This window comes from Bos javanicus, chromosome 14 (genome assembly GCF_032452875.1).
Source record: "Bos javanicus breed banteng chromosome 14, ARS-OSU_banteng_1.0, whole genome shotgun sequence".
Taxonomy (NCBI): Eukaryota; Metazoa; Chordata; class Mammalia; order Artiodactyla; family Bovidae; genus Bos; species Bos javanicus.
Genome location: NC_083881.1, coordinates 59,171,744 through 59,193,345, shown reverse-complemented (window position 1 = coordinate 59,193,345; position 21,602 = coordinate 59,171,744). Strand labels below are relative to the sequence as shown.

Here is a 21,602-nt window from a genome sequence, read left to right as displayed (position 1 = left end):
AAGATCTGCACCCCTTTGAAGTAGGTAAAGAGGACAAGGTGGTGAGCCCATTGAGGCAATTATGATTTGTTTGTAACAGAATCCACTTTCAATCCTTCACTATGACCTGGGTGAAGGCCAAGAAGGTATTCTGCTCTACCATGCTTTCTGTGAAGTCTCATCCAGCCTTGCACTTTCAGTGACAAACCATCTGGGAAATTCCATCTGTCTCTGCTTGGAAACTGAGGTGGCAGTCGCCCACTGTGAGCAATTTTCTATTAACTTCTTGGATAAGATCAGTCAGATTTATACTGAATTGATGGGAACTGTAAGAGCAGGGTTGTTCCAAGAGAAGACAAATGTACTGATTCCTCTAATTGGGCTTAAGCCAGTTTCATTCACGGATGCCCTTAGGTTCTAGTAGTGCAAGGACTTATAACCTTTTTAATTGTACCCTGTTCCTCTGAGGAAACGTTGGGGAAATTCATTATTGATGGAGATTGTAGATTTGTCCCTTAGGGAGGCCAAGATCCTGGCTTCTCTTATACTCTATCTGCCATGTGGAGAATTAATGGAAACTGAGTGGACAGCAGAAGCTGCTCCAAGAAGACATGAGGCGAGACAGTACAGCAGAGCCTTGGAAAATGGTGTGTTGGTTTGGTTTCTAGAATCAGAGGACTTTTTGTGAGTTTTTTGTTTGTTTGTGGAAGAGGAGAGTGCTCAGGGAGAAGAGAGATTGGCATGAAGTCCCAAGTTAGTGAAAGCATCCTGTAGAATCTGAGTCAGAAAGAAAGAAACCAAACACCAAGGAATTACTCAACAATTCAAATCTGTCGAAGCAAATAAGCAAGGTCAATTATATATGGATTTGAAGGGATTTGTTGTATTATAATGTAGACATAGTGATATTGGCTATGGATGGAATTCTTTTGTAATGTGGGAAAATAATGTTGAAATGAAAACATGTATTTGGCCTTTCCTAATAATTTGTATCTGCCTCCTAAAATTACACCTTTTATGTGTAGCAGTCTGTCTGCTAATCTCAATCTACCTTTAATTTGCTTTTTCTTCTGATGGTGAAATCTTTCTAGGTTCTTTATGTTTGCACTTGGATTTGAAAGGTAGAAACACAACGACACATTTTCTTGCCATATATAGACAGGTTTATTTATGGGTCTAACCTACTGATCTGTGCCTGAAATCTAAACACATTTTGCCTTTGGGTTATGCTACATGGCTAAAGCTCTTTACTTATACTTAGGCCAAGTTTGAATAAACAGAAAGCGTCTTTTTTTGGTTTGTTTAAGATTATTTATTATTCCCTTTTTCTAGAATTCCAAGGAGAATTTTATTGAAAATGGTCTTCTCATGGAGTTATTAAAATGACTCTGTGATATGCTATTAATATAATCAATGTCTGGAAGGAGTAACTACTTCATGGCATTTAATATGATTAAAGTTGCTCTGCTAAGAAGACAATGTATATAAAGTTGAACAGACTAATGAGTAACACAACCTTTTCCACGAGCATAGATATGAAAGATGCAGTTTGGCTATTGGTTTAGGCATCCAGCTTCTCTTTATGGAGTTGTTCCTGTTTGTAAATCTTTTCTCAAGCTTAAGGTCCCATAGGGGATAGAATCCCTGTTCCCTAAGGAAAGTCTATCACATTCTTGGGTGGTGAGGGAATGATTTGCAAACTATAGCTCTGCTGTTTCCATAACACAAATTATGGAATATAAAGTTGGAAAAAATGTTTTTGGCTGGAGGAGAAGGTAAAATGAGAACATACTTGTGAGGAGCAGTTTACAAAGTTGACCCAAAATTTTATTGATTATTTGCTGATATATCTGGCTTGCCTTTTAAAGTCTTTTGTCTTGACTTTTTTCAAGACTTGCCATTCCACAGCTCTTTATAAAACAATTGCTTGGCTTGAGTATTTCCCTGTTATTTACATAGTTATAATATATATTGTTCCAGTATTACAAAAATTTAGTAAATGATGTCTACTGGGCATAATTAATACATTCAGTAACTTGGAGATAACTGTTAAAGAAATGGACATAAGTGCCATTTTGTATTCCTTTTGTTTGTTCTTCCAAATCAATGTTACATAGGCATAACCCTTTAAATGGGACACATTAGGCTCATAAAATATCTGTCTATATTTTATAACTAAATATCAGTAGATATTCCCAGGACACCACTAATTAAATATCATATCTTAACATTAGCTCTCAGTTGACATTGTCAGTCTTTAGTCTCATAAGAGGTTTTCCTGATGTAGGCAGGTTTGTGAATCTGACCCTGTCTAAGTGACTCCTACAAGGCTCCTGTTGATGTTGTATGATGTCCACAGGCAATAATTCTTACATTTATTTGTGAAGGAAAAATATAATATTTCTAGAATGTTTTTGTAAACTTGCAAACTTATTTGAGAAATTCTCTTTTGGAAATGAGCATTTCTTTCCTTATACATTTAAGTGTTGAATTTAAAGTCATTCTGTATTAGTCATTTGCTTTTATATCACTTTTAAAAATATAATCCTTTGCCCTAGTTCAACAAAACTACAGCTTCTTGATTCTAGTAATTTGTATATCATTTGTGCTATTTTATATGGTTTATATCTCTTTCTATTTTAAAGGTTAGGAGCTCAGAATGAAGTGTAGGGTTATGTGCCTTAGTCTTGTGGTTTTCTCATACTCTTTTCTCAGGGTCAGAAATATGAGCACTGCTTATCTGTGTGTCTTTGGTATGGTGTCTCATACAAGGCTGGATTCAAAAAGTGACAGCCAGGGCTATGGTGTCATCTGAAGTCTCAACCAAAGGAAGACCTTCTTGAAAGGTCACTGCATGGCCGTTGACTCAGTACCTTGCCTTCTTGGCTTCTCTGAGGAAAAGCTCATAGCATGGCAACTGGCTCCTCTCTGTGCAAGCAAATGAGACAGCAAGACAAGGAGCCCAGGACAGAAATCATAGTGTTTTCATAAACTAGTCTTGGAAGTAGGTATCCCATCACTTTTGCTGAATTCGTTTTATTAAAATTGAATCAGCAGGTCTAGCCCACTCTTAAGGGAAAGACATTGTACATGGGCTTAAAACCAAAAGCTGTGATCACTGGGGGCCATCTCAGAGGCTGTTTACTGCTAAGATAATGTACATAAATAGTTACCTCACCTCTGAATAAGGAAGGACTTTCAAATAATAGTAGCACTGGGAGACATCACAAACGAAAATCCAATTAATTTAAATAGAAAAGACTAACGCATATATTATAAAACATCATAACCAAAAATCAAGGTTTAACTGTAAGTAAAAGATACACGTAAAAATGAGATATATTTTATTCTCGTTTTTGAAGGTAGATAAGCTGCTCCATATAGAAAGTCATGAATAAATTCTTGATTAATTTGTTTGGAAATTGATTATTAATATGAGGACAGAGAAATATGAATGAAAATATATGGAACAGTTATGTAAAATCTAATGGAAAATAGGAGCCAGAGGCAGGCTGTTGGCTGAGAATTTCTCCTTCAGTAATTTTGAGAAACATACACTAACACGTTGTAAAGATCAGAAATGGGGGGAAAGCATGGGAAAGAGCCCATGATGTGGTCAGAGTAGTCTGATTCTAGTCCCAACTGTTATTACCCAAAGTGCTGTCTTGGGTAATCACACCTGCTCTCAGGTTCCTCATTTATAAAATGGGGGTTATAATACCAGCCCTACATCTTACGGTTGTAAAATTATATAAAATTATATGCATTTAGTCACTTTGAAAAATATACAGATTGTTATACAATCTAGTTACTTTTTATTATGCCTGTGAATAGAAAGTAGATTACTCATTCCCTTAATTTGCCAAACTGTGCTTCCAGCCTCTTCTCTTCTGCCCCCCTCTCTGAATATATTTTAAAAAGCACTCTTGGCTGTCATTGCACATATACATCCTCATACACATGTGCACACATGTATCTGTATACACACAAACACACACATACTTATTGATTAGCTAGCATCAGTATTCTGAGGGCTCATAGCCTAGACAAGTACAAGGTATGTACTTAGAGTATTTATCATCTAAGGAGACAATCACCACAGAAACAAGAGAAAAAAACATGTTTTTGGGAAGAGAAAGAAAGGTTAAGTGGTCAAACTGCTTTTTGAATTAGCCTGGCTCCTTTGTGTTTTCTTTTTGTAAGGAGTATTTCTTCAGAAAGCTTTTCTCAGGTGTATGATTGGGCATTTCAGACAATTGGAAAAGTCATTTACCCTGTCTGATTCACTTTTGAGTTTGGTTTGTATTTTAAAACGCTAACTCAATTCTTTCGTTACTTATGGCATTTTAGAGCTTGGTACAGAATGGAGTGAATAAGGCACATCACAAGGCAGACAGCGATGCACCGTAAAATAAGAAAGAATGGGGACAAGATTTGGAAGAGCAAAGGCAGTTCATGGGCCTTAGGTTTTAGCTTTTATTGAGAAGTCAAGCACATACCATTTGTTTCTCATGGCATCGCAAAGAGTCAGACATGACTGAGCGACTAGGCACAGCACAGCACAGCACCCTGTGTGCAAGCATTAGCTCATGGACAGGGGCTTAACAAGTCCCTTGGGCTCTGATGCTAATCTTGGATGTGTCATTATTACCACCTTGCGTCTTAAAGTCATTGCAGCACGTGTAGAATGTTGTTCTGTGGAAGGTGCCCAGTGACAGCCCATATGCGTCTGAGATAAGCATCAGGGTCCAAAGTGAAAGTGCCCATCGCTCAGTCATGTTTGACTCTCTGCAACCCCACGGATCATACGGTCCAAGGAATTCTCCAGGCCAGAATACTGGGGTGGGAAGCCTTTCCCTTCTTTAGGGCATCTTCCCAACCCAGGGATTGAACCCAGGTATCCCGCATTGCAGGCAGATTCTTTACCAGCTGAGCCACCAGGGAAGCACAAGAATACTGGAATGGGTAGCCTATCCCTTATCCAGTGGATCTTCCCAACCCAGGAATTGAACTGGGGTCTCCTGCATTGCAGGTGGATTCTTTACAAATGAGCTACCAAGTACACGTCAAATAAAGTATCAACTCTGTGGGCAGGGGTTTTGGGGAGCTGGGCACAGAGATAGCATTTGCCTTCAACGCAGTAGTTCAGAGGTGGTAAAAAGAATTTATCCTTTACCTGAATATTTCCAGCAGGGAATATAGGCAGTTTTAATAACCGTGGCCTTCCTTCCAACTTTGTGAAAATGACTCTTCAGAGCAAGTGGACGTTGGCAGAAGCGTTCCGATTGTTGCTGATTCTCCAGAAGGAGAAGGTTGAGGGAAGAAGAGTGCGTGACAAAAGTCAACCCCTGGTCCGCTCCATTACTTCATTAATCAAGTGGAGGCATTCTGAAAAATGTTTCTCTTCAGTTGCAGCCATCTATTTTTTGGTGTTAATCTGTGCCCTGTGGCAGTGTTTTGTGAAAGGAAACAATGAACAGTTGTAGCATCCCCCCACCCCAGCTGCTGTCGCCCCTGTCAGAAGGCTCCAAGGATGATGCGAGTCTGTATCATCCTGATAAGGAAAAGAGGATTCAGATGGCTTTGGAGAGAATTTGTGAGAGTAGAGAGTGCCGTTTTGGACTAGACGAGCTATGGACTACAGCAGAGGCCCTTAATGGGATCCTAAGGGTTTGGTGCCAAACATTCTGCAGCTTCTTGAAGATTTTCTAATGAAATATTTCGATGGTGAAATTCTGAAACTGTCAGAGGGACTGAGGTTCAAAATGCTGTTTTAAGTTTTTTGTTCCCATAATCTGTGATTAGCCAATCCAGGTTAAAACACACACACACACACACACACACACACACAGAAAAAGGAAAGAAAAAAACACAAAAAACTTAAGAAACTGCCAGAGTGTATATGGAGGTCACTTATCTGCTGACAATGCGTTTCCATGCAGTTGTCATCGTGAGCTCTGTGCAAGTGGTCAGTGCATTATATACTGTAGCTTCCTACTTTATGGCTGGATGAAATATGAAACTACCTTTTATGATGCTGATTCTATTTTGGCAGGCCTTTGGATTCACATATGGTTCAGTTAAGCTGTTTTGGAGCCTAATGTACCTTTGTTATTTATTGAGATTTTTGAAAGGGGATAAATGTGCTATTTTTGCTCTGAATTAAAAAAAAAATTAAATGTTTCCTAAGAATTCGTATAGCTAAGAGAATTCCAGTGAGCTGTAGAAACTGAGCTGATAGCCCTAGCAAAAATAACGTCATTCTTACACATAAAGGGGAAAAAAAATAAAGACAACTGAAGTGCCAGTAAAATAGAAGCAGTATTTTATAGCATACCACAGTAAAATGAAAACAGAGAGCAATTAGTGAATGGGGGCTGGAAAAGTTGTCATCCTGTAACCAGCTGTAATCTTTAAGTATCTTTAAACTAACAGATACTACTAGGGTTTTCTTTCATTCACTCCACGGTTACTCTGGCAGGTTATAAACAAACATACAGGCATAAAGAGTCCAAAACAAAGTGGTTGTCAAAGGGATGAATGATAGGCAGTGACCTCACATACCCAGGATGGTAGTATGCTCAGTTAGGCAGGCTCAGTTGCCTAGAGTTAAGTGTATTCCTCTACTGAGCCCTGGCTGATAGACACACTCCCATTCATCTTAAATCTCTTTGTTTTGTTGTTTAACTCAGGCTGTTAAATTCTGTTTAAAATAATATTTGTATGTAAGTATGAGGATAGATAAACTAGAAGGAAAGTGAGATATTTACCAATGTCATTTCAACTTTTTCTTCCTAAAAAAAGAAATCCCAGAAGGATAGGTATATTTGGAGTGGCTCAGATGGCAAAGAATCTGCCTGCAATGCAGGAGAGCCCAGGTTCAAACCTTGGGTTGGGAAGATCCCCTGGAGAAGAGAATGGCAACCCGCTCCAGCATTCTTGCTTGGAGAATTCCATGGACAGAAGAATTTAGTGAGCTGTACGGTGCATGGGATCGCAAAGAGTCGGATGTGGCTGAGGGACTTGCACTTTTCTCAGTCTTACTTTGCATTCGTAAAGAGCCTTCAGATTTTTCTTATAAGGCCATCTATTTGTATTTGAAATTAATCATAAAATACACTTGCTAGAATGGTCACAATAGAAATTTTGGGGCTTTGGTGACCTAAGGGGCTAGATACAAGAGTGGAGACAGACCCATTTTAACTTATCACTCTAATTAATCTCCCACCAAACTGTGTGTCTTCCAAGTGGTGTGTTATTTTTATCTTTTTTACAGTTATTTTATCTTTTTTACCTGAGAGGGTTAGTTCAGTTCAGTTCAGTCGCTCAGTTGTGTCCAACTCTTTGTGACCCCATGAATTGCAGCATGCCAGGCCTCCCTGTCCATCACCAACTCCCGGAGTTCACCCAAACTCATGTGCATCAAGTCGGTGATGCCATCCAGCCATCTCATCCTCTGTTGTCCCCTTCTCCTCTTGCCCCAGTCCCTCCCAGCATCAGGGTCTTTTCCAATGAGTCAGCTCTTCGCATGAGGTGGTCAAAGTATTGGAGTTTCAGCCTCAGCATTAGTCCTTCCAATGAACACCCAGGACTGGTGTCCTTTAGGATGGACTGGTTGGATCTCCTTGCAGTCCAAGGGACTTGCAAGTGGGGTACTTATTTTTATTATTTCATAACTAATTTAACAGTCTTCCCTTGCTGTTAACTACTAGCAACTGAATGCCTAAAATCTCTTTCTCTGATGTTAGATGTATTGTGCAGGACATCTTGAAGAAAGCTTGGCTCAATTAAGTATGTGCTGCAAGTCAGGAACACTGCTAAAAAGTGAGGGTACAAAAACTAAATTTTCACCAAGCATAATTAGTCCTTATATGAATATTTAAATATAACTGAATTCTATCTTCACCCTTTATGTACCCTTTATATATTACTTTAAGCAAACCTAACGCACAAAAAACATATTCACACACAGCCATGCACACACATAAGTTTATACACACACACGACACAATGGTTGATTTTTAAGTCAACAAGTAAGATTGGTATTTTCATTTTTATTTTGTTTAACTCAAGTGATGTGTTTATTTCCTAAATAAAATAGTATCATGAAATAAAGCACACCTCTGTTTTTGAGCAAGTTACAAAACCTTAGTGCTTTATTCTGTCATAGATTGGACAACATTGTAAATATTGATAATGTTTCTCATTTTTCTTCGTAATTTCATTATTTTATCTTATGGCAAAGCACATAATTGACAAATTATCATAGTGATATTTTAAGTATTCCAGTAGGTAACTTAGAATAAATACAGAACATTTTGATGTATAAATTTGGATGATGAAAAAGGTGTTTTAATTCTTGATCACCTAGAGCCTTATAGAAATGTTAATGTTTGTTAGTGGCAAATATAGCAAGAAAAGAAAAAGAAAATGTGAGAAATGAAAAAATATACAAATATAAAATGCAAAGTACCCTTTTATATTGTTTGATTTTCTGTGAGTTTTCATTTCCCCTTACTGTCTATTCTCTATGCATTTGAATTATTGAGAACTGTCCATAACCTTCATTAAGATGATATAATAAGTATTTTGTGATTATTCATGATTCAAACAGTTTAACTGATTTAGGGATACTGAATAGTATGTTCAGTTTTCAGCATTTATCTTTAAACTTAAGAAATGAGTGGTTTGGTGGCATTTTGTTATGAAGTATTGCTAATATTTGCTGCAAATTTTATATACCACTCACACTGTAGAAAGAAAAGGATACTCAATCTTCTGTTGTTTTTATACCACTATAGGCACTGAGGTTTTGAAAAGAGAAGCAAGTCATCTCCTTTTAGCTTGTTTGACAGCATTCAAAGGAATGCATGGCCTCCTATTAGAGTTGCATCTTCTCAATAGTTCTCCAACTGTCTTTCCTCAGCTCATATGTAGTTAGTTATCTTAAAATTGAAAAAAAGGGAAATCAGTAGGAATAAGAAGTACAGTCCATTTTAGGTGGTCAGTTACAGCAATCAAGCTTTCACTTATCTTATTCTGCTGTATTGTTTTACCATAGTTTCTCCTGAAAGTCAGGAGAATATTTTTTAATGTCAAATAATACAAAGTATTCATAATGTTTATAGAACTTAATTTCTCAGTAATTTGCCTCTGTTTTGCAGATGTCTCATCTCAAATCTATCTAATCTATATTGACTAGTTGTGAAATAACAGAATTAAAATTAAAAAAAAAATTAGCCTCAACATGGTAAAAGTCTTGGATTCCATCAGCGTTACACCTGGATATTAATTTTAATGCTCTATTGATAACATGGAAGTGCTTTCATCATTGAGGTATGTAGGTGTAAAGCAGATTTCCCAGTGAAGTGACTGAATGTTTGCTAGAGTGGTTCAAGTTAGCACTTGAGTTTCTTTATTATACTTTAAGAAGAATGCTGTCTATTGAATGTAACTGAATATGCTAGAAAACTTATTTTAAAAAGAGGTAACTTCATAACTCCACAGGCATTAATTACATTTTTATAGTTCCATTGATATTTATAATGCTCTTTGTGCCATTAAAAATCTGATCCTATACCAGGATGAACTTTGTTATTATTCTATGTACTCTTATTTATGAGATAGTAGGTAAGTCTTTATAATATTTCTATTAACTATCATTTAATGAGATATGATTTCTGAAATAGCTAAAGAAGTATTTTTTTTAACAACAGTGTAATTAAAGGTGCTACTTGCTAAGTCACTTCAGTCGTGTCCGACTCTGTGCGACCCCATAGACAGCAGCCCACTAGGCTTCCCCGTCCCTGGGATTCTCCAGGCAAGAACACTGGAGTGGGTTGCCATTTCCTTCTCCAATGCGTGAAAGTGAAAAGTGAAAGGGAAGTCACTCAGCCGTGTCCGACTCTGTGCTACCCCGTGGACTGCAGCCCACCAGGCTCCTCCGTCCATGGGATTTTCCAGGCAAGAGTGCTGGAGTGGGGTGCCATTGCCTTCTCCAAAGATGCTACAGGTTTTTTAAAAGATGTTTTAGCACCTGTATTTCTGTCCAGTTCTTAGAATAAACCTCATTGCATTTGTGATACAGCAGAATTTCTGGATCAGTTTCTATCCATTCTTTTGCAAAAAGATCATCTTGGTTTTAAGCATTTAGCATACAATATGGCTGTTCTTAATTTGTCACTGAGATTAGAATGTATATTTGGGTTAGAAAGTAAGAACTAGCCGTAAGCTTTTAAAAAAGAATTTTGTTAACTGAGTCAGTCCTAAAAGAAGTTATTTAACTGAGTCAGTCCAGATCTCCCAATTTCTCCCTCTAATTCTATGCTTCCTCTTTACAGAAAGTAGCTCTGATTTGTAAGGATTATTGTCTTTGGGTCCTGTGTCAGGGAGTTAAGAGGTGAGAGCAGTTGGATTGCATTTTCAGGATGCCACGTGTGCACTCTTTGATCTGAGGTACAGTGTGCCTCAGGGAATAACTTCAATCTTGATTTCTTTAGTCAATCATCCACTATCAGGTACCACTGCCCTGATTAGCAGGCTGAAGAAAAAGAGCATATTGTGGGTGTGTGTGTTACAAAGATGAAAAATAGTGATGAGCCTGTTGGCAACAGAGTCAGCCCCTGGTTTCGCTATGTGACATTTGCTTTCTCTTTGCATAGATCCCCGTAGTGTGTGAAGGAACAAAAATCAGTATTTCCATACATCTTTCCACAAACTAATGATTTTTTTTGATAGTTTCCTTTCTTTGTTTGATTCATTGTTGCAGAATAGAAACTGGAAAGAGAATTAGCGGGGTGCATCGTGGTGGTTTCTCAGAGAAACTCAAATATAGCTAGCTGCCTGCCATTCCTGCCATTCTGTGAACCAAGCCAATGGCTAACTCTTGTGAAGTGTTGCGAGTCTGGAAAACTAGCACCATACCTGTGCTGTTTCTGTCCCTTTATCTGCTACATAGACAGAAAATGGTCTCTAGACCCAAAATGCCTCCGTTGCTTGTTGTTTCTGTTTAGTTGCCAAACAAGAGTCATGTCCCGCTCTTTTGCGACCCCATGGACCTCAGCTTGCATCCCGCCAGGTCCCTCTGTCCATGGGATTTTCCAGGTAAGAATATTGGAATAGGTTGCCATTTCTATCTCCAGGGGATCTTCCTGACCCAGGGATTAAAGCCCATGTCTTCTGTGTTGCAGGCAGATTCTTTACCACTGAGTCACCAGGGAAGCCCAGTGAATGCCTCAGAATCCATTCATTAATCAGTGATGTCTCTCCCAAAAAATGAGAGCCCAGAGATTGTCTGAATAGCTTCTCATATGTTCTTTTTCCTTTGGTCAAAGTAAAAGAATATCTCCTAACATATAAGGGTATATACTGGTAACAATTGCAGCTTTTGGTCTCTTTTGATACATTTTGAGATTTGCCCATGTGTATTTTCTATTATGGTATTGAGATAGAAATGGAGGTTCTGAAAAGATTAAACAGTGGATAAACTTTTTATCTTAAATATTTGACAAATTCACAGTTCTATTTCAAAATTAAAATCATTTACTGAAAAAGTATTTTGTGAGTGCTTTTTATAGAAAAATGCAAAAAAAATTAAAAAAAGAAAGATGCAAGGTACAGATATAATTGTTTCATAAATACTTATGGTATGCTCATGTCCTATTGAAGTTGTATTTGACCTTGATGATGGGACCAGTTTGATAAGGTTAAGGTCAATGACTGCATTATTTTTAGACAAGATACCAAGTGTAGAATGTTCTGTTTTGTTTTACCATGTTAACAACTAGTAGCTTTTAGAGTTCTCTATGTACTGCTGATTTCAGCGACGCATTCATCCTCAGTGATTATCCAAAAGATTTCAGCACCTGTAATTAATCACCCATTTGAAAAGAGAAACCCAAACTAAGATATAGTTTGACTTTCCCTTCCCCCTCCTCAGAGAAGTCTGGACAGAGTGTGAATAATAACATTGCTTTTGTAATAATCATAATCATGCTCTCAAGATATATGAAAAAATAACTGAGAAAAATCCTTTTGATCACATTTACTAATTTAATCCCCTTATATCATTTGTTTTAACTTTATATGTTGCATCACAGTGATTAGAAAAGGACTTTCTATCTCTCTTTTATAAAAGAAGAGGGAGTAATGACCTATTCAGTAGTAAATAAGTGTTAGTTACTTAGTCATTTTCAACTCTTTGTGACCCCAGGGACTGAAGCCCATCAGACTCCTCTGTCTGTGGAATTCTCCAGACAAGAATACTGGAGTGAATAACCATTCCCTTTTCCAGGGCATTTTCCCAACCCAGGGATTGAACCTGGGTCTCCTGCATTTCAGGCAGATTCTTTACTTGTCTGAGCCACCAGGGAAGCCCATTCAATAGTAAGTTTCTAGCAAAACTGTTTGTGTTTTATTAATTGTTTAGACTAATGATCACTAATATCTTTTTTCCATGCAAATATTTATTTAGCTCAATGTAAGAAGCATAACAGTTTCAGGAAGCAGCAATGGATTTATATAATAGATCTAAGATAAAATCTCCCATTACGTCTATTAAACTGTCATTAATGAGTAGTTAAAAAGTCACCCTGACTTTTTATAGATTGCATGAACTTCCCTGCTTCAATGAAAAGTTAAATATTGAAGTGATAATTGTGAGCTTTTGTGTACTAGGGCATAGGGGCCAATGGATGAATGAATCAATGTAGTACAAGAATCTTAAATTTAAAGCTTGAAAAAGCTCTTTTGAGCTGTTTTTGTATTAAGGTGCCTTACCTAGTATCATGTGAATATACCAGAGTTGGACCAAAGACTTAAAGAATATGAACAAACCTTTTCAGTTTCTTGTGATAGAGCTTAATTTATCAGATTGATGTCTGGTAGACTGCAAATAGCTAATGCATTTAACCTCATTCAGTAGCTAGAACTAACCTGTTTACAAATACCCTAATTAGATCAAAGCATAGGAATAACCAGAATGGATATAATGGGCAGAAAGACAAATGAATGCACCTGTATCAATAATAAAGGGACATTTTTCCCCTTGCATGTTCATTTTACTAAAATCATTCTACACTTCCCTGTTCACTTAAAATCGAGTTATTTTAAACTTTGAAAAATGACTCCAAGAACACCTGGTGCCTTAAATTCTCAGCAACCTTGGTTTATCTCACCCAAATTTGTTTAGACCCCAGTAAGGGCTGCTCTTTCCTTGCCAGGATCTATTAATGATAATTACTTAGAATACTATCCCCTTTCTGTGATACCATCACATCATTGTGAAGAAGATTGCGATCTTATCCCAGCCTATTCTGTTAAACTGTGACACTCCTTCTATTATAGTGGGGCCTTGATAAGATCATGCCTGTTAGGATCAGACATTAGTTGGAATCAATATTTGAAAATGTGCCTGTTTTTGCTTAATAGTAAAGTTAGTGTGAGTGTTGAAGTGAGATCATTTGTTGGATGAAATTGTACAACTTCATCTTGTCAAGGTTTCTTTCTAGGATTTTATGCTCAAAAGTACAGAATGAGGTCTTGGGGAAACTGTAATTTTATTGACCAGCCTACCTGGATATCCTATCCTGATAAGAACTGATATAGGTCAGAAAAATGAATTGGAAAGAATGAAAGACTGAGTTCATAACTCTTCATTAATGAAACCCAAATAACTCACTGGTTCTTGCCCCAGGACCGTTTTGCCCCTCAGGAACATTTGACAATGCCTGGAGACAGATTGGGTTGTGGAAACTTGGAGGCCAAGGATGCAGGAAAGAGGGGTGTGGAGGAAAAGAAAAGCAAGGCTGCTGCCCTCTAGTGTGTGGGAGGCTAGAGTTATACTAGTTTTCCACAGGGAAGAAAGCGCTGGCCCCAGAGTTTGACATTGCTAATGTTGAGAAACCCTGATGGAAGGTCCATACCATGAATATTCCAAACAGAAATGTTTGCCAGGTATGGATTTCAGTTTTGAGTGTGGTTATTTATCTCCCTGAGAGGAACAAATGCTGCAGCTGCCCATGTTCTTCCTTTCTCTGGTTAGTGACATCTGATAGATTCAGGGGGCTTTTTAAAATGTGTTTGACCACATCACACAGCCTGCAGGATCTTAGTTTCCCTGACCAGGGCTTGAGCTTCCATCCTCAGCCAGTGGAAGCATAGAGTTCCAACCACTGGACCACCAGGGAATTCCCTGGCAACATCTGATAGATTTGTAATGAAGGAATTCTTTTAGGGATAAATATCCAGAAATATGGGTAGTTTCCTTCAAATTTCTGCTAAATGGAACTTCAGATAGAAAAGGTAAAATGAGAAATCAGTCATATAACATCTGTAGTCTTAATAAAGTCAAGCTCTTGAATCCTTATTGGGCTGCATTGCATGTTTGGAACTTATTCCTATGTTTTTAAATTAATAGAATATGGAGTGGGACATCATCCATATTTATCACTTCCCTAAACTCTTCCAACTTCATAAGATTTTCTTATTATTTGGTTATATATTTTCTTATATGTATTATTTGGTTACACACTCATGTATGAAGAACAACACTGAGTATTACATTTTCATAGTATTCGGGATGGTTTTGCACAATAGATGTTGGAAAATTTTGACAATAAAGTTGTTATAAAAGAATATTTTAGCCTTTGAATACTTACAGAAAAAAAGTAGGTAACACATTCACAGTATGTTTCTGAAAAAATAAAAATTAGAGGATATCTTTCTTGGATTCACACATTTTATTATTACTGAGGTCTATGCAACTGAGTTTTGAGACTAAGGTCTTTCATCTGCCAGGACAGTAAAGAGAATTTTTTTTTTTCTTTTTTGTATTGTTGAGAATCCTGAAAGCTTTTTTTTGTGTATACCCAGATGGAAGCAGCAGAGAGGGGGCTAGAGGTGCCAATGGCAGTGAAACTGCTGAAGATTAGCACACTTCTTTTGATGAAAGGTGACTTCCCAGAGGGCTGGAGAATAAACACATGGGCGGAAGTGCTGGTTTGGAGAAAAGGCGCTGAAGTAAATGAGAGGAGTTTTCCACTGAAGTCGAGTTCAGGGCTCAGAACTCTGAACCTGCACAGCCTGTCCAACTCATTGCTCATTCTCCATCTATGTTAACAGAGCATCATGGAATAGCCCTCTTGCCAACTACTATGGTCATAAAACCTTATAAGAAAAGATCCTTTGCAATACCTAAAATGTTTATAAGACGTTGACTGGCTAAACAATTTTCTGTTTTATTTATAAAATTCCTCATAAAGTAAAGCGTTTATATCATACCTCCCTTTTTGTTGTTGCAGTTTAGTGTAGTGTTACAGTTTTTTTTTTTTAAGGCCTAAATTATATTTTAGCCTTTTTGGCAACTTAGAAAATGACTTTGCTGATGAAAAATCAATATTTTTAAATATTGAGAAATTCTAAATTATAATACTGTTTAGTAGGACGGCACTCTGAACTAATTCTAGAGATTACTCGAAATGTTTTTAAGGTTAATTTTGGAACTACAGAGTTATTATTTCTCTTTAAAATGTTTTCACTTTTTTTTTTATAAATTTTCTAAAAATTATGCCTGTACATCCTCAACAGAATATATATTATCATATATATTCTAACAACAACAACAAAATATTTTAGGGAAAGTAAGTTACTTCTGTCTAAATTCTGGCTCCGAATACACCAAGAAAACGGCCAGCAGGGAGTTTAGTGCTGTGCATAGATTCCTTTTTCCTCGGGTGTTAAAAGCACCAAGTAGCCTGGTTTTGATAGAGTTAAGTGAACTAAAGACAGCCCCGCTGCCCCCAGTCCTCTATCTCCTAGTACTTTTCAGTCCAACAATCATTTCTTCTTGTAGAGTAAGATAAGTTTTCATGTGTTTGTATTTGATGGATTAACAACAGAAAATTAAGGAATTTTACAAAAATTCCAACTTGGCAAATAGTAGCAACTCTTATCATGTGGAGGCCTGATAAAACCCTCTGATAAAGCCCAGGGAGACTAGTCTGGACAATGTCCTGAAAAGTACTAGGTATCTGACAGTGGCCTGTGTCTCACCACTAGAGTTGGGGTGATCAGTTAAATGCAAAACCACATTGGATATCAGAACTGTTATTTGAAACTCTATGTTCCTGTCTTTAAAGGTGGAACATTGATTCTGATAAGAAGCAAGCATATGGCTATCCAAACTGGGGTGTTGGGGCTGTGCTCTTTTTCCTTACTGATTTTAACTTAAAGCAATGACCCTTTTGAGGAAGGGGAAGTATGACGAAATAAATAACACCACTTGTAACTGGGTCAGGGAAGCATTAGGAACTAGGCAAGACAGTGTTTCACACCATAATCCTTACAAATTATCAGGTGTTTAATAGTCGTTACATGTTATCTCACCTACACAGAGAAAAATAATTAAATACCTTAATGTTCTTTTTTTGGGAGCTGAGGGATTTCCATGCTAGACCTGTGGTAAAAATAGGGTGTTTCTTAAAGAAGGAAGCACCAAACAGCTATGTGAAAAATAGTATAAAACCTTTATAGTCTCTGTTTTACCTTTTTTTTTTTTTTTCCATTTCCACTGATATCAGCACCCAGTGCTCTCTAGTTTCCTCTCTAAGGATCTAGATCGCCAAATCCCTTTAACCTTGAAGTATTATTTGTTTTAAGTACATAACTGCCTGCATGAGTGTGTGCTAAGTTGCTTTAGGTATGTCTGGCTCTTTGCAACCCTGTGGACTGTCGCCTACCAGCATCCTCTGTCCATGGGATTTCCCAGGCAAGAATACTGGAGTGGGTCGCCATTCCCTCCTCCAGGGGATCTTCCCAACCCAGGGATCAAACCCGCATCTCTTATGTCTCCTGCATTGGCAGGTGGGTTCTTTACCACTAAGCATAACTGTCTGGTCTGAGTTAAATCATATATGTGCTCTGAGTAGGAGTTGTTGCATACAAAGTAACTATTTATATATTTTATTTCATTCATCTATTCATTAATTTAACAAGCATTTATTATTGAAGAGATGCCAGTTGCGGTTATAGACACTGAATGTATTTCAATGTATTTGAAATAAACATCAATCTTGTTATCCCACATTTTAGTGGGAATTACAAATAAATGGAGAACTGCTATATAATAGTTAATTAGCAATAATATTATGAGTGCTAAAGGAGGAAATATAGTATGCTAGAAAAATACCTAACATATATTTAGGGATAAAAATAGAAATTATATCTTAGGGAGGTAGGCCTGTAGAATGAGTAAGAACAATTTAGATTAAGAGTATTTGTGAGTTGGAGGGTTTCTGGTATGTTTGTGTGTCTGTGTGTGTGTGTTGGAGGTGACAGAAGATTTAGAGCATTAATTAATGTGGATATGCCTTGGGGCAAAAAGAGAACATGGTAAACCTCAAAAACTGCTGGGTTGTCCGATAGGATTAAATGATTTTTAAGTCAGTTTAAAAATATTTAAGTGAGATTCTAAATCATCAGCCCAGTTCACTTCAAAGTGTACTGTAGATTATTTCTATGCAATGTTAAATTTTGTTTTGATTAACCTATGGTACTTCTAAATATTGTCAAAAGAGATTAGAACTGAAATAATTCTCCCCCACCTTCTATCTTCTGTCATTTCCCATTTTTTAGAGAAATTTATGCAACGAGTTGTTGTGTAAAATTATTAGAGGCCTCTCTGGAAGTTGCTGGATATCTTTATTGTGACTGATCCAATATAAAGAATTATTTGAAATTTTCTGACTTTAATAAATAAAGCATTTGGCTTTCAGGACACAAATTTTTATTTTCCATTTGGGCAGACTTAGGAAATAAGCAAAATATCCCTGCCCTTAGGGAGTTTACAGTCTAATTAGTGGCTTAACTAGAACAGATAAAATTATTTTGAGGATTGTGTACAGAGGTGAAAATTTAACAGTCCTAGAGATGAATGGCACATATATGGGACAAAAGTGAAGATGACACCACACAGCACTAAAATAAAGGATTGCTTGAGCTATAAGCAAAGAGCTGCCCTTTAAACTTAGAGCTATGGAACTTTAATGTGTTAAATTCGACATAAGAATAGTCAACATACCTTTTACTTGAGAATGCACGCCCAAGGCTTTTTTCTATGGCAAGACTAAGGGGAAATTGACATACAGTGAGTGTGCTGACCCCACCTTCCTTGTGAAAGTGCTCCAGGTACAACACTATCCAGAGAGAAATTGCTGACAAGTCTGCCTTTAGGTTTCCATATGGAGCATTTCTATATAGCAGAAATGACAATGCAGCTATTCCACAGTGTTAAAATTATAAGCCAGAAAGTATAGACTAGTAATATGGATTTTTAAAGGAATCCTTTCCTTTCCATACAAAGGGAGTATTCTTGGATAGCCATGAATTTTGCCACAACCAGAAACTGAGTTTTCCAACCTCGGCACCACTGGCCTCTTGGGCCAGATGGCCCTTGGAGTGGGGGCCTGTCTTGTGCATTGTAAGATGTTGAGCAGCACCCTGGCCTCTATCTACTAGATACCAGTAGCATGCCCCCAATTGTGATAATCAGAAATGTCTCTAGACATTGCCAAATGTCCTCTGGGTGGGGGAGGAGCGGGAGGGATCAAGATTGCCCCCAGTTGAGAATCAGTGGAATTAATATTTTAAAAAGTTGCTAGTGAGGTGTATGAAAACACTAAGGAAAATTTATACACTGTTTTTTTTTTTTTTTTTTTTTACCTCTTACTGTTGATCTTTTTTACTTGTTTGTTTTACTGACTACTAGACTCTTATATGTGGTGATAATGTATGCATTTGCAGGAAACCGAAATACTGGTTGACTTTGAAAAATACACTTACCTTCTCACCTATATAAGCAAGAGAAGAATTGCATTAAAAGGTACTAGGTAATATTTGAGCTAAGGATTAATCTCCTTACACGCAGCGGACAGAGACACAAATTCTCTTAAGATATCTAACTCAGATTTTGGTGTAGCAAAATCTGTGATTACCCAAGATTCTCTTTGTGTGGAAAGGAAAGGATTCCTGTGGTAAATGTAGGGGGATAGAATGAGTGGAAGATACAAAGCATTTTTCTTTTTTCAGTGATCTTTCCCACAATAATTTTGAAAGCACATTTTATAGGAAAAATTCATGTTGAAATAAAAGAGTGCTTTGATTTCCTTTCTTCCTTCTCCCAGACAGAAAGGGAGTCATCCCACAGGACTGTTCCGGTTGCCCCTTTGAAGCCTGGTGTAACTTCAGTTTAGGGCTCCTGGAGAAGCTCTGGATGTTAGGTCGGACTTCAATCTCCGTGCAAGTGATGACGCTGGAATCAAACTTTCAATCTTTTCTAAATTTCTTTTTTATTGGCAACTTGAATGGCCTACTTTATTCTTTTGCAGTAGGGCCCTCCATTAGGCATCTGTTTTGTTGACATGTGAATGCTCTTTTGTCAAAGATTAACCACACTGCCTCCACACAGGCAGGATGCCATTTAAGATAGTTCTTTACTAAATTCTTACAGTAAGGATGTATGTCAGGCCAGTCCGGGGGCAAGTTTAGGTGACAGCTGATGATGGGTGGGCTTGGGGGCTCTCTCCTCATTGACCTGTTGAGAGCGTGGTCACAAGTCAGGAGAAATGCCTGGTCCTTGGTGCACAGTTGTATGCGATTTAAGAATTCCTAATCTCATTATATCTTAAAACCTTTAGTAGCTCGAAACAAACTGTTAACTGTTACAAAGCAGTTAGCCTGGAGAGTCACCTGAAAGGGGAAAGCTCAATGAAGTGGTAAGAACAACCCTTGTAGGTCTTAGAATCCAAACTCCGTGACCTGATCTGTACTCCCGTTATTCAGTTATCCCTGATAATTTACCGTCAGTATTTATGGTTTGATGCGCCGTCAGAAACAGTGTGTTAAAAGTGACAGTCCCAAATTTTGTCATATTATCCAGACTTAAAAACACATATAGCAATAATTTTCTTAAGCCTCAACAAAGAGACTACCTTGGCAATACCTACCAGCCATATGGCAGTATTTTATGTATAATTAGAAAAGGTAACTTTTGCAAACAATTTCATCTACTTTTCCAACAAAGCTCATAAAAGCTAAGGTTTAAAAAAGCTAGGGATTTGTTTAATATAGAAATTTGAACTTAGGCAGATTGTTGGGAATGTTAGTGATATATTTGGGTTAATATACATAGTACCTTTTGTTGTCTAAATCACCTACATGTGACCTTGTCATCTTTCCTACTTGCTTAGTTTTGTGTTGTTCTTTCACAGTGGTATTATTTACTTTTATTCTTTTTCCACTCTCTCATTCGTATTCTTCCTATTCTTGGCACTTTCTAGAACTCAACTTTGACTCATTTTGTTCACAGCTAGCTATCTTCTTCCTTATTTTTCTAATTAGCTTCTAAGTGGCTCTCTTCTACCCACTTTTAACTATTTTCCCTTAGTTTTCCTTGAGCTAGCCTGATGCCCCAACAAGTATTTTTGTTGTATGCTCCACTCCTAGCACGGTTCTGTTCAGTTCAGTTCAGTTGCTCAGTCGTGTCCGACTCTTTGCGACCCCATGAATCACAGCACGCCAGGCCTCCCTGTCCATCACCAACCCCCAGAGTTCACTCAGACTCACATCCATCGAGTCAGTGATGCCATCCAGCCATCTCATCCTCTGTCGTCCCCTTCTCCTCCTGCACCCAATCCCTCTCAGTATCAGAGTTTTTTCCAATGAGTCAACTCCTAGCACTGTTAGTGAGGGGTTATTTTTTGTCTCGGGTGAGTTACATTTAATTCAGCTTCCATTGATATCATAATGATGTGTCTAGGCCAAGAAACCCCCTCAAATGAGTTCCAAGTATATCAGGTTAGTGTCCTTCTTTTGCAGATAGAAAGTCCATGCAAGATAATAATCATAAAGTGTGTAAATGTCATAGAGCAGACAACCTGTATTTATATTATACTTTTATTACTTACTTTTCAATGCCTGTATTTCAAGTCACACATATACTAAAATTTTTGTGTATTCCATTCTTAAGATGCTATATTGGTTTACTTTAAATGGTTTTGGGGGCCATAGATAATACCAAAGGTATTTTTGAGTTAGAGATTTAATTTGAAGAAGAGATGTTTGTATCCAAAACATCAAGTCCTCTATAATGAACATGGACAGCTTTTATGATATGTTGGAACATTATCTTGAAGAAATTCATTTAATAATATAAGAAAAAAGTATGTGTATATGCGCACACACACATGTGCGCACACAGGAAGAGTCAGTGGAAATGTAGCTAGCATTTACCAACACCTACTCAATCACTGTGCACAAGACACGAGGTGCACTTTAGGAATAGGCATATCAGACTTGAAAGACTGTGGTTGTGTCATAGTTTTAGTAGCTTGGGATCTATCCAGGAAAATAAAAATAGGAGGGATTAGAGGGATAATGCAAGGTTATTATAAGTATTTATCAGTTGTGGGTAGATAAGTTAGTGGGGTAACATCTACCCCTGTTCTCCTAAAATAGCTCACTTTTCAGACTTAACTCCCCACTAAAGCTTGGAGCCTTAGCTGAATGTTCTCAGATAAAGAAAAAAGTAAATATAGGTTATGAATCAGTGGGCTGATTCTGATGTTTTT

General features: G+C 37.5%; 1 protein-coding gene across 6 annotated transcripts in view; it reads left to right on the top strand.

The window, feature by feature from the left end:
- Window positions 1–21,602, top strand: part of ZFPM2 (zinc finger protein, FOG family member 2) — a 525,437-nt gene that overhangs the window by 280,295 nt on the left and 223,540 nt on the right. The window lies entirely within an intron of this gene.